Raw genomic sequence first — 14509 nt, 5'->3', positions numbered from 1 at the left:
GAATGAAGGCTAAATCCCATCGCAAATGCCACGTAAGATTTCCTTCTTCCCCAGAGCTGCTGGGTATGGAAGCTCATTGAATGAGCAGCTGCACCCACTGCACAGTGGGTGGTGGATCCTTTGTGGTCATGGTGAGTCCCATCAGAGGCTGCAAGAACAGTGTGTGCCATTGTTCATATGCTTTGGACAGGGAACCCTCACGCCGGGGCTCAGCCCAGGGCTGCAGCTGTCAACAGGGGAGCATTGGTGGGGCTGAATCCAGCCAGGTGCCCCATGGCACAAGGAGTGAGGAGACTGCCTGCAGCCACTGCAGACCAGTGAGAGCAGGATGCAGGGGTGGTGACATCCCTCCGTGATTCAGTCTGCACAGAGGTGCCAGTCACATTGGAGTGAGGGCACTGCTTCTTACAGAGGGCAGCCAGTGCCTCCTCAGGATGAGAGACCCTCCGATGTCTTCCCAAGTGTCCAGGGCTTTCCGTCACCATTGCAGTAGAGAAGGGGTGGTCTCTGCCTGATGAGGACACCCAGATTTGCAGCCAAATCCATTTGGAAACCCAGCCTTTCAGCTCTCAAGGTCCTTATTCCAAACAACTTTGCATTAGCTACCGCCCTGTCTTAGGAAACTCATGATCTCTGCTTGTGAGAACTCCTTGCTTTTCTCTTCCCTTCCCATGGGAGCTGCCTTCTTCCCTGGGGTGAGTGTGCTGCTGCAGCTGGCCAGATGTGCAGGTTTATGCCATTTCTCTGCAGTTTGTGCCTGCCCCTGTATGTACACCCCAGGGTTTTCTTGGCGTGGTGCTGCATTGCAAATCTGCATTAGGAGCATGGCGTTAGCGCTGCAGCTCTGTAGGAAGTGCGAGTGCTCCAATTCCCCCAGCGATTAGTGGGTGACAGTTCTGATAAATCAACTGCTTTATCATAAACATGTGCACTCAGCATTAACTCTCCATGTGCCCAGCTCTGGGTGAAGAGATTCTTATTCACCAAGAAAAGAGACAGCCTGAAACAGGGGCATCCTCAGCAAATCCCTTTGAGGAGCTGTCAAGTCCATGCCCTGGCTCGTGCATGTGCACACACATGTGCTTGGCCATATGACAACACCAACATGTATGTACACAGAGCCATGTCTGTATTGTGTGTTTGGTGTCTTCCTCATGCCACCCCCCCCGGGAGTGGTGGGCATGATTTCCTTCTGCAAGGCCAGTGTGCGTAACTCTTCTTGGCTTCCAACCTCTCAATCTGTCTGCACCCAGCTTGTAGGACTGGCTGTCAACCAGCTTTTTTCAGTCACAGCTGCACGCTGAGCCTTGCATATTGGGAAACCCAATCCCTTGCAGCTGGGAGCAAAGCGGAAGGGAGGGAGAAGCAGTGGCCTTTACCTGGTCTGCTGCTCTGTGTCAGGACATGATGATTTTGGACACATTCTCGGGATATCAACTCAGGTTTGGGCCAGGAACAAAGGGCAATAGAGAAACAGGTACCAAAGGGATGCAGCAGAACCTTCAGCCAAGCAGGAGCTTCAGGTAATGGATGCAGGGAACTGCAGTACCCAGGGACCAGCTCCTCAGGAGCCTGTCTCAAGGCTGAGGGCCATTGTGGGCATCTCCCCTGACCTTCTTCCACACAGCCTCCTGTGTCTGGGGCAAGGGACCACTGCTGCACCATGGAAGGAACCAAGGTGGCAGCCCAGGGGCCCGTAAATCACCACGTCTCTCTGTGTATTGTGGCAACTCCTCGTTTAGTGTATATATGTATTTGTGTATTCCTTCTGACATTTTTATTATTATGAGATAGTTCCCCTGAAGGGGGATGAATAATGAAAATGCAGCCTTTGGATGTAGGAAAGAAGGGAGGCAGAGAGTAACTGCTCTGCCTGAGGATACCTCACTGCACTGCATGGCCCCTTTCCACACACCACCATCCCCAGCACCAGCTCCTGATGCTTCCCTGCCCAGAGGCAGCACCACATTCACTCTTCTCTCCTACCATGAATTACTGGCACATCACATCTGCCTTTCCCTTGCCATCCTTCCAGTGAGCTCTGGTGTCTCTTCTCGTGCCTCCAGACCCTGCTACCAGCTCCAGAAAGGTGCTTATGGGCTCCTGTGCTGACCCCTCTGCCCAAACACCTGATGTTGCATTGAGGACACGGAGCAGGGCAAGGGACTGCTTTGCAGGCTGCTGGAGGTGATGTTTGCCAAGGAGGTGTTCTTGAGGGTGAGGAGTGGAGGTGTGATGGGGCATCCCACCAACGTGTCCCATGTGGATTGCTGGGAAGCCTTGGAAAGCTGCAAGCATGTGGGAGCAGCATGGCTGTGCTCACACTCAGGGCCAGGGTGGGCTCTGCTGTGGGGTTGTATGGTGAGCAGAGGGAGTAGCTGCCCTCATCGGTTGCTGTTGGGAGAATCTTCCCCCCGGGCAGGGATGCGATGGGAGCGCTGATGCCATGAGCTGGGTTTGGAGATCAGAAAGAAATCAAGAGTATCGGTTTCCGTGGCAACCTCGCCATGGAGCTGGAGGCGAGAGCCATGGTCCCCATCACTGCAGACATGTGGGAAAGCTTTGCCTGGGTGATGGCTTCTGGACAAAATGATGTCCCTATCATTGCATGACATCAGGCAAGAGCTGGAGAGCTGTGGGTTGGAGCTCAACTGCGTAGAGCATGGGATGTGGGGCTCAAGTCACACATCCCATCCCATCCACCAAACCCACAGTCCTCTGCAGGGCAGGATGCTGCTCTTTTTTACTGGGGGTCTCCTTTCCCCACCATGTACCCCAGGGCCAAATGAGGATTTGAAGCCTGTGGGCCTTCCCAGGGTAGTTGGGATGGATGGAGAGGGGTGCTGCAAAACCCTGTGGCTGTAGAGATCAATAGCACAATGTAAAGCCATTTATATCACTATAAAGGGAGCATACAGACTAGAATTAGTTACACTAAAATGTCTGTCGCAGAGTATTAATTAGGTTACTAAACATGTCACTGTGAATGTATTTTATAGGCAGCATAAATTTCTGTATTAATAAGGAGCATTTCTGGTCCTCTCTGTGGCTGCCCATCACAATGTGAGATAAGACACAGCTCAGTGCTGGGAATGGTGGCAGGTCTGGTCCCCTCCTGCACTGGGGAGGTGGAAGAAGGTCTCAGGGTAATAAGACAGGTCCCTTTGAAGGGGAAAGGGAGGATGCACAAAGGATCCGGAGGGGCTTTGGGGTTTCCCCATGAGACTCTGCTGCGCCCAGGATGCTGTGCCCTGTCTGTGTGTATAGGGTACACAGGTACAATGGGACTGGGGAGAGGTTGTGGTCCCCTACGATCTTGTTGGGGCTCTGGGCTGCTCAGCTGGGCTCTTCAGGGGCAGTGACTGGAGTCGAATAGCCCCCAAAGATGCAGCAATCTCTTTAAATGCAGATACACAAGCACAGGGTGTAGCTCTGGTCCTCACAGGGCTGCTTTGCTGTTTATCCCATTTCAGCGCCGCTCCCCCTTTCCTTGTACATCTGCTGCTATCAAACACTTCTTTCAACAGAGAATTCAAGAAACTCATCTTTCCGGTTGCCTCGGATTATTTTTGGTTCTTGTAGTGATAAAGTTTAAAAATAAAGAGATGTAAGGCTTCCCTGAAATGTGAGCTGCTGCCTCCGCGCTGCCCAAGGGGCTCCTGCCGGCAGCTGGAGAGCTGGATCTCATCAGCAAGTCACCCTGCCCCTGGCTGTTGTGGGGTGGCCACAAAAGGGAAGCGATCCTGGTTTTACATGAAATATTTAACTGCATCTAAGTTACAGCTGGCATACATCCACTGCAAACAAACATCCATGCGAGAGCTGAACTGTCAGTAAATGCCTGCGAAAAGCAGGGAGGAAAATGCAGCTTTCCACATTAAAAATACCACTGCAACTTGCTGCTTTTAGTCTAAAGAGTCTCCAAGGGCAAGTCTTTGACCCTACAGCCCTGTTGCTTGGAGCCTTTTTGGACAAGAACATATTGAAAGGACAGTTATTGAATTGGTGACGCTTGATTTTGATTGTCTTTTTTTTTTTTTTTTTTTGGTGAGGCAAATGAAGGCAGAAGCAAATAGACGGGAGGAAAGAAAAGGGCACGGAGAAAAAAAGGTAAAAATATCATTTCCCATATACTTTGGCTTAGTTGCTGAAAAATGTCAAGCCTACAACCTGCTCTTGTTTCAGATTTGAGAGAAAAGCTTTGGCAGAGGGCTGGCAGCAGCCAGTGAGTTTACCATGGGATCCAAGCCAGACACTTCTTAGGGCGTCAAATGAGATGACAGGAAGAAGCACAGGAGATAATCTGGGGATGAAGACGTGCACACAGTGTCGGGACTCCAGGTTCACAACACTTACCTAGTGCCAAGTCAGTCACCCCAGCAAAGGAGGGGATGTCACAGGGACACTGGTCTTGACCCAGAGACTGGGCTGCTCCCCATTCAGAATCCCCTGCTCCAGAGCCATGTGCGTGTCTATATAGAGAATTCCTCCTCCTTTTGCTTCAACGCTAGTGACTCACATAGAGCTTGAGAAGGAAAAAAGTGTATTCCTAAACACTGTTATTTTGAGTTCATGAAAAACAGATTGCTCACTAGGTAACAAGAGAACAACTTGCCAGACACATGTAGAGGTCACAACAACTGTGATTCATCTTACTAATCCAGCAGGTATCTAGAGCCATTTTAAATGTCTTTATGCTTGGCAGTGATTCACAGCAACTGCTCCTAAGCACCTTTCCAAAAATGCCAGGTTTCTTCACTCCTCTGTGACTGTGAGTTGTTCACACAAGGTAAGAGGAAAGCAGTCAAGCCCTTGCCAGATAACCACGGGCCTCACCTGAAGAGGAGAGGATTCAGACAAATCTGCATTTAATATCTGCACTCAGACAGCAAAATATGAACACGTTGCCTCCCTGTACATGTGCACGCTGCAGAGCTCAGTGACAGATCTCCTATTTGCATCCAAGTGTCTACCTTTCAACTTCAACATCTCTGCAGCTTTCATGCGTAGCTGGTCTAGAAGCATCTCCAGGAGGCTTTGCTGGGAGGCACCTCTGGAATGAGACTGCAGGAGAGCAGCAAAGCTTCTTCACATGTATTGACCACATACATGTCAGTCTTCATCTTGGTGGCAGGATGTTGGGATAAAGCAGGAGAGATGCTCAGGGAGCCTGTGGAAATCTGAGGCTGGATGTGTATGGGATAAAACAAGATCCTCTAGGTCTCATCCACATTCAACCCTCAGAGAGGGACTGGTGTGCCGTTTAAACCTGGGAACTTCAGATTCAGACTACAGTCAGGGGGAGTGGGTAGATGGGGGGGACATCAGTGCATAGGTTATAGAGCAGAGACTGAGGAGGGGAAGCGTGAGGTTATGCATCTGCTTGAAGAGGTGGAGAAAAGGCTATCTATTCCCTTTCACATCACATGTGGTGCTTGGAGGAGTGGAGGAACAGGAGAAGGCTGCCCAGACACCACCAGCTTCCTTGGCATCACCACATCGCAGGTTATCCATTGCTTCAGCATAGAAGCAGTGAAGTGCCTGTGGGACCTTCTTGGACCATGCACTCTCAGCACCTCCCTGGCGTGCATGTGAGATTGAGGGGTGCAGGGTACTGTTATCTATCACTTCCACACATGGATAAAGGTGGCCTGGCTCCTTCCATCCTCCCCTTTCCAGCAGATGATAATGAGATCCTTCCAAGAGAAGGTCCACCGGAAGATCAGATACTGAAAACAGAGATTGGATGTGGACTTGTTAAGCAGGATCTTTGGCAGCTGAAAGGTGTATGCAAGAGCAGGGAGATGGAGACGGCTGGCAGCATTAAAGGTAGTGCTCTCTGCCTGAAGAAAGGTGTACAGGTGTCCTGTAAAGTCTTGGAGAGCTGCACTGTGCCAGCCAAGCCTCTGCCATCTCAGTACGCTGGGATTCAGCCATTTGTATTGTCAAGACAGATCTGACCTAAATAGGGACATCTGATTTTAGAGAAATTGCACCCTCTCTACTATTTTATTATTAAGGAAACCAGTACAGGTTAAATCCACAGGAAAAAATGATGCAGTCCTTTCCAAATATCTTTATCTGGAAAAGCATGGATCCTATTTCCATTTGTATTCCAGGAAAGAGAGCTTCAGCCTGAGCTTTAATGTCAACATGCTGAATTAAAGGGTTTTTCATTAGTTACAAGGAAAGTGGAAATCATCTTCTGCTGAAATGTGATTTGCAGCAGTAGGCTGCAGGGAGATGATTGTGCCATCTCACGCAACAGGTTTCTGTTCGTCCACCAGGAGTGTGAATTGGCAGGTCCTGATGCAGGAGATGGATGCTCAGAACCAGGGTTTGCTTGAGCAGATGCAGCAGGAGGGGTGGCTTTCAGGTCTCCATCATCGCTAGTCTCTGTCCCTCCCCAAAATGAAGCATGAAATTGCTCCATGTTCTTGGGTTCAGAGCTTGGCCATGCCTTGAGAGTAGGGACCAGATGCTTTAACATGACTTTGGAGTCAGGAAGCAGCTGCATAGTATCCCAGGGCCAGGACCCAGGGGCTAGCTGACATAGCTAGCTGGATATAGCTATGTTGCTCATCATGCATCCCACACCATGCACACGAGGTGTCAAGGAGTTAAGAAGAGGTGATGCATGACCAGAACAAGTTGCTTTTTGGTTTTTTATGGGCAGGTCTTTGAAGAGCTCAGCCAAAGCGGATTTAGCCAGCCAAGATGGAGCTGAGGTTCTTCCCCCACTGCAGCAGAGGTAGCTCTGAGCAGCACTGAAGCCAGGACCATGGGCTGAGGATGCAGGGCTGTGTACATGCATTCATTCAGCAAGCAAAAACATGGATATGCAGCTGCATACACTCTATTTACACAATTTTACTGGTGTGTTTTTATTTTTTATTACACTATAAAACACGAATAAGTGGTCAGAAACAAAAGAATTTAGTTATCATCTGCCACAAATAAGACAGAGAGAGAAGCATTGCAATAAATTGCAGAGTCCATAAAGAATTCCAGCGTATTAACAGAAGCGCTGCAGAGCAGACAACAGGTAATGATAGAGCTGAATGCAATTACTACAGGAAAAATTTACTTTAAAATACGGGGATATTCTCAGCTGAGAAACATGCTGATCTACGGTTTAGTCGGCTGGATGAAATAATAGCCACATTACGGTGATATTAAGGTGAGGAAAAGCAGAAGCAAGACTGAATTTGGCAACCAATCATACCCAGGTCACGTTTAAGAAGTGGGAGTACCAAGGCCTTTCTTTTCCTTCTGATTTTTCCCATACGCAACCAACATCTTGTCCGGCCCAATTAAAGCGACACATTAAATCTCTGCAAATAGGCTGCCTGCTGCAGCCCTTCTCCACCATCCCAGCATAGCAAGTAATAAGTTCCTTCCTTCTTTTTTTGATGTGAACCCCTGACTACACACCGGAGACAAAAATTCTCAAAGCCTCAACACAAAACTCTATTGTCCGCTCGGCTTAGCGCTCTGCTAACAAAACCCAGCCGAAAACCCTCTCAGATTATCCCTTTCATCAATTCTCCAAGCCAATATGAGATGGGGAGGCTGACATGGAAACAATGTGCTAGTTACAGGATTCAGAGCGCATTGACCAAGTCATTTTGGTTAATCAATTACTCATTCCGTGGTCCTAATAGCTCTTTAGATCTCATTTTTGTTTCACGAAACTGCAAGCTCAAGTGCTCAACTATACAGTTTATTAATGAAAATTTGCTTTATAGTAATTTTGAAAGTTATGGAAGGGAAAATAAAGAAGATTAACAGTGCCTGCAAAGATTCAACAGATGTATATAAGGTTGCAAAACTTCATTGTGAATCACTAGATCTAATCAATGAGTAAATGGTATATCAGTATTAATATTACCATAGTGGTAACTTATTCTAATTATTGCATAACCTATTTTGGAGGGGTAATTTTGATATCAGCATGAGCTGTTGGTCTTTAATCTTTCATTAATTTCATTCATAGCTTTTTATTAATTTGCCAATCAAGCTTTCTATTTGAATTAAAAGCTCTGGGACTTGGACGCGTCAAGTCAACCAAACGATTGCAAAATCAGGATTTAGGAATTTAGACAGTTACTTAATTACTGCAAACACTAAGTTCATTCACAGCTGCCTTCTCCTCATCATGACACTCATGGTCACACCCTTCTCAGCAGTTTTGCTCCCTCTGCAACCTTCATTCTTTCTAAGAATAGGTGCACCAGGGAAAAAGGACTTATAGGGAATAGAAAAGAGATGGATTGTGAAATAATGGGCTGGTGTGCATTGCATGTGTTCTGCAAGTCACATCAAATCTGTAGAGCAGGTTTAATTAGTGCAGTTCTTAATTATCAAGGTGTATCTGTGCCAGTTTGTCTTTTGGATACACAGAGGGGCAGGTGAATCCTGATGCTGAACTGCCTCACATTTTCTTTTCCCTTTATCGTTGTTCATCACTCATGCATGTTCCCTGGCCTTGACCACGGCCATACAGCACACACATGGCAGGACATGCGCCCAGGCAGCCCATGGGTGCCATCCACTACAGCACTTTCTGCACTCAGGACCTCTTCTCCACATGCCAGCCCAGACACGGATATATTTGTCATATCAGTAAGTACAAGACAGTGTGAAGGCTATGTGTGGGACAAGGAAGAGAAAGATAGAGTTATCACACCAGGCAGGAATGTTTATGGACATAGCTGGGTCGCTCCTATCTGCACTTGGGGGTTTCAAGCCCATGCATCTTTGTAATGTGCTACTTGTAATGCTACTATCTAGTGACCTTAAGGCCCAGCTGCTGCCTTGTGGATATGAATATCATGAATATCAAAGTTACTGCAATGTTTACTTTGAGTTGGAAAATTGATCCCATCCCACCCACAGGCACTAGCTTGTTTTCCAAGGTACATATCCTTCTTATTAGTAATTTATAGGCAGCATTTGATATTACAGACAGAGTGGGGCAAGGAGCAGTCGCAGAAATTGCTGTCAGCATGGTAACATGCATATATATGGGGGGAAAACCTTAGGATGCTGTTACCTGGTCAGCTCACACTGTGTAGGACCTAAATGATGCCTTTCCTCTTGTGTCAAGCCTTATCTTTCTTGCGTTGGCTATAGCAACTCTGCAGAGTCAAAACAACCTGCTGCTCAAGCTGCAAGCTAACGTCTCCAAAACACCATTTCATTTTCTGCTGAAGGCCAGCTGTGAAAGGGCACCCTTAAATTCAGGCAACCTGCTGTCTCAGATGCCTTTCTCACTCATAAGTGAGACAGCAAATGGCTTCTTTGAAATAAGAGCCATCTCAAGCAGGAGAGAGGGCTGCTGACACAGCAGAGTTGGAGGCACAGGGGAGCAAATCTTGTTGAGACTCAGCCTAACCTAGCAAGGCTGCAAGTTGCTATGTAGCTCAGGTCCAACCCATGCAGTTCAACCCCATGCCACCCAGCAAGTGAAACAGTTGACCAAATCCGAAGCCACTCAGCATATATTTGAGTGCTGCAATGATTCCTAAAGAAGCAGGGAGCACCAAAGAGGGTCAGGGAGTTGGGAGGTGAGGAGTAAGCACTGAGGTGGGGCTGAAAGGGATTGAGCAGCCTCCAGTTTCCCTCTGTAGATGATAAGTTCAGCATTGGACCTTGAGAAGCTCACGTACTTTCCCTGTCCAGGGTCTGCTGAGCACCCGCTCGGACTCAAGTTCAGCTTGACTTTGTCCTCCATATAAACCTCATTCACCCCTTATCTCCCGAAGGGGAAGCTTCCATGAGAAGAAGCTACAGGAGATATTCCTCTGGAGTTGCACTGACATTTGAGCATCCCTGCATGACTGTGATCAGCTTCTGACCTGAGTCAAGGCAACTGAAGCTTCAGAATTCCCTTTCTTTCGCAGAACACAGCTGGAGGAGTGAGAGGAGCTGGTGGCTCCCAGCCCCATGAGATGGAGGAGCGGACATGACCAGTTTGCAGGTGCCTCTTTTCTGCATATGCGGAGCCAGTGCCGTGCAACTCTCCCGCTTTCATCTTTGGGGTGTAAGTGTTGCAGTTCTGGCAGTAGCCTGAGGGCAAATTGTTCAGGAAAGTTTGAACAAAGCAGGTTCAACTGCTTCAAAGTAGGAAGTGGATGACAAAAATACGTAATTGCCTTCTTAAGAAAATAAAAAGCAACTTTTTGGCAGATTGGCAAGGATACACTTCCTACACACTTTCCCTTCTACCCAAAACAAGATTCCAGCCTTATTTTTATTTCAAGAACTGTGAATTATGAAAGGGCTCTCCCCTCCCTCTTCCTCTGCCTTTTTCTCCCTCCCTCCTCATTCCTAACCAGTATTATGTTCGTTTATAACCTTCACATTCAGACCTTGTTCTAATTTACCTTATACACACGTTGCAGGGCCCGCAGGACAAGGATTGGTTTGTTGCTGCTGTGGCTTTATGAATAAATCCTTTTAAAAAACAAAATCCCCCTGCAAAGCCACAGCTGGGTGATGTGTTTTACGAAATCCCAGTGCCCTTTGTCCTGCGCTTTTCCAGGTGAGATGTGCTTGTGCATCCCCCGGAACCAAAAACAAGCTGCCACATTCCCTCTGCTGTTCCCCAGCCCATGGGATGCCCCTTTGCCTGGCTCTTCTCGCACCCCAGGGTGTCTGCTGCTCTTGGTACAGCTGGGATCAGTGTGGCTCTGTGGTGGGTCAGGCTGCTCACCCTTGCATGGGTGATTACAAACCTCCTTCCTCCCAAGAGGGGAGATGCTAGCTGTGAAGCTGTGCTTGCTGTCAGCTGCCACTTAGCCTTTGTCAGGGACTGCCTAAATCCAGAGTTTCTTCGCTTAAGTCTGCTTGGAGGAAGATGTAGTCCTTGGCTGGAGCTGCTGCTTTTACACAAATGCCAACCTGTGCTGACAAACCAAGCCCAGGCAGGAAGGTTTGATCCTGGGAGGATTTCCTGCCTCTTACACACTGGTCCCCACAGGTCCCCACAGACAGGTTTACTCATCTGTAACTGGTTTGGTTACAGATGTGCGCAGGCAGCAACATCGCTGCTCTCCTGTTGACCAGCCTGGAATCTCACAGACAAACCTCTGCAAGGGGTAGCCCGAGGAGCACTAAAGCCATATGGAGAAACTCCCCTGTCCCCATGGAGCAATGCCTGGGGGCACACCTCTACCCATGAGGCAGGGGAAGGAGGCAGGATAGTTTAGGGGGGGTTGCAGAGCATCCATTGCTTGGAGGGAGGGCTGTGGGAGGGAGATGCAAAACCATGCGTGGTTCAATGTACACAGGTCAAGGCTGATCCTGATCAGCTTCACTGCTTGGCTGCATCTGCTGCAGTTTATGCCAATGTACTGCAAGACTGAGAGCCAGCAAAAAGGACCTTGATAGTGCAGAACTGGAGCTTCTGGCATCAGGGGAAGCACTAATAAAATGGCTAGTCAGGCTCCATCACTTAAAGGTTGACTCCCCGGCCTTCCTCCCATTAAGTGCCCCACACATGACAGTGACACTCCAAAGCCCCAGCTAGGCTGGCTCAAAAGTGAGTGGATAGCTGCAGGCAGAGAGTGGGAAATGCTAAGGTAGCAGTTAGAGTCTTCCCAGGCTTCCTGTCCCTGCACCAGAGCTAGGTATGCATCTAACATCGGCACGGATCCAGGAAGCAGGGATGCGATTGCAGGCGCTGTGCTCTCTGCTTATTCCCCTCCAGAAGCAGGACTCTGCTAATTGCTGTCCCTCAGGTGGGACAAGGCAGAAAAACCTCCCCGTGCAGGACAGGGCTGCTGCTTGGAGAATAAATCCCCTCTCTAAAAGTTGAGTCCATCCACGTGCACCCAACACACCCCTGCAAGCTCCCGGTGCAGATCGAGCTTCCCAGGCCCAGAGCCCATCCATCTCCTGGCACGCTCATCTCCGCAGTGCCTCTGGCAGAGCGGTAAGCTCCTGAATATTTTATGTGGTTATTAGTCGATAACATAATCTATCTGAGGGGAAGTTAGAAGTGCTGACCGAGGTGTATGGCACAGCAGTGAGCGCTGACTCCCGCAGCATCACCCTGCACGGTGCAGGCACTGCCCCATCCCTGCGCTCATGGCTTCTCCTCGTAGGAGCTGCATGCCCATGGCCAAGCGTGGGCACATGCTGCACTTACAGGCAGCCAGCCTGGATGCCTCCTCATTTGAAGGGCTCATGTACACATCCCTTTTTCCCCCTGATTTGTCACATATGGTTCAGGCATGGTATGTCCATGTGTCTCAGTGCGGGGGCATATGCTCTGTACACAGCAGTAGCATGGTGAGTAACACATTGGCCATAAATATGCATGTGATGATGCACACAGCTACGAAGCCTATACCAGTAAGTACAAACACAAATGTGAGCATGCAAAAACCATCCACCCAGGACTCTCCTTCACACACAGCCTGTCCAAGTTGTATGAGCCTGCAACCATCTGCACCCTGGCTGTGAGCAAGCACTCCCATGCACCATGGAGGATTGCTGGCTTGCATTTTGCAGGGTGTAAAACTCAACATTCGTTGCACCTGAGGACAGTTCTTCAGGTGCAAAAGATTGCAAAGGAATCAGGAATGCATAAAGGCAGTGCTGTGCAGGCAGCTTAGGCAAGTAGAATTTAGACCAGTAGATTGGCACAGAGGCTGTGGAACTGCATAGGGTCAGAGAGAAGCAACAGCAATGTGTGGGGAAGGGCTTGCAGAGAGGAAGCGAACCATCTCTCTTGTGCATCTACCACCCAAGGAAGGTGATTTCCAGCGCAAACAGGTAGCAGTAGTGGAAGTCTGGTCATGAGCACAACATGGGAGAGGCTGGAAGGAAAATGCCTGAGGAACTCTGCCCTTTTCAAATCTGATTGCCCGGTGAGTGACTTGAAATGGATCCTCAGCTTATGGCATAACCAGGCTGTGATGAACCTTGTGTTTTCTCCTCCTCGCTTGTGCTGTCACTGGTGTCCATGCAGAGACTTGGGTCGTGATTTTCTGCCTTTTTCCCCAGCCAAATCAGCTTCCCAACCTGATTTCTTGCACAGCCACAGATTGGGCTGCTGCAGTCAGAGGGCCCTGCTGGGCATGGCAGGTGGGTGGCAGCAGCACCCAGTAGCTGATCGGAATCAGGAGTAAAGCTGAGGTGGGATGCGGTAAGAGTTGGAAGAGTGCAGCAGTCCCTCCCGGCGGGCTGCAAGTGCCTGCAGAGGCAGGCAGAGCTGCTGGAGCAGAGCACTGCTCCCTGCCTGTTGGGAAGCAGAGGCACCTGACAGTGCTGCCAACCCTGGGATGCTGCAGAGCATCCCAGCTGAGGCCCTGCTGCTGCTGCTGAGGCCCCCGGTGCTGCCGAGGAAGACTGTGCCGAGTGGGTTCATCTTTATGTAAATCACATTCACTTCAGCTGCCTCCTAGGATAATCAGTATTAAAGGGAAACTATTTTCTAGTTCATTAGAGGAAAGCTGCGTCCCTGCGGCTGCTGCTGTCGGCACCTCCTTCTCCTTCCAGGAGGAATGATCTCCGTGAGCACCAAACACGGAGACATTCACACTCCAAATGTCAAGTGGGGGAAGGGGGAGAAGAAAGGTCTGTGCCTCCAAGGGCAGCTTTTCCTCCTCCTTCATCCTCCAGGAGGACCTGAGTGAGTCCTTGCCTCTGGGCTCCTCCCCACCAGCTCTCACCCCCATAGGTCCTGGGGTCCTTCCTTTTGTTCCTTGCTCTGATACTCCGTTGTCCTCCGTTGTCCTGATAAGCCCTTGTTCTTATCCCTGGGCAGCCTGCATCCCCAAGAGCCTGGATCTCTTCATGCACAAGCATGTTACTAGTTGTGCCAATGCCTCTGCCGGAGCCTCTTCCTCTCAGCTCTGAATGATTGATGCTTCAGGATGCTCTGAAGTTACTCCAGGGCTGGGACTGTTCTCCCTATCTAGCCAAAATTAGGTCCTTCTTGTATGGATTATGTTTCCCTGATCCCCTGTGGTATAATTACCTCTCCAGTGGTTTCTTTACCTCATTTCTTCCTTGGGTTTTCCTTGGTCACAATGTCCCTGTGCTCATCTCAGCTTCTTTCTTTCTCGCACTCTCTCCGTTTCTTCTCTGTTGTTTAGTCCTGTCTCCACTTTATCTGGGTGAAGATGCTGCTTCTCCATCCTACCAGCCCAGCCATGTGCTTGTGGCTGGAGGTACCAGCATTGACTCAGCAGGTAGTGGTGTTTTGACACACTTGCAGAGTATGTCTCTTTGCTGACAGACCTTGGTGTTGAGATATTCCCACTGCTCCAGAACAAGGCTGTTCTTGTTCTTCAACTACAAACTGTCAAACCCGTATTGCTCACTATTAATCGAGCTCCCAAGAAACACCAAGATGATGCTAGAGGTGATGGCAGCCTGGCAATCCAAGGAGGGAAGCTTTTTACTTGCCAGGTCTCTGTGAAGCTGTCTTTGGCACTGCCCAGGTAGGTGGGCTCACAAACAGTTGATGGGTGCTGCTAGTGCTTGAGCTCTCTGC

The sequence above is a fragment of the Psittacula echo genome (assembly GCF_963264785.1).
Source record: "Psittacula echo genome assembly, chromosome: 11".
Lineage (NCBI taxonomy): Eukaryota > Metazoa > Chordata > Aves > Psittaciformes > Psittacidae > Psittacula > Psittacula echo.
Note: the sequence above shows the minus strand (reverse complement) of the source record.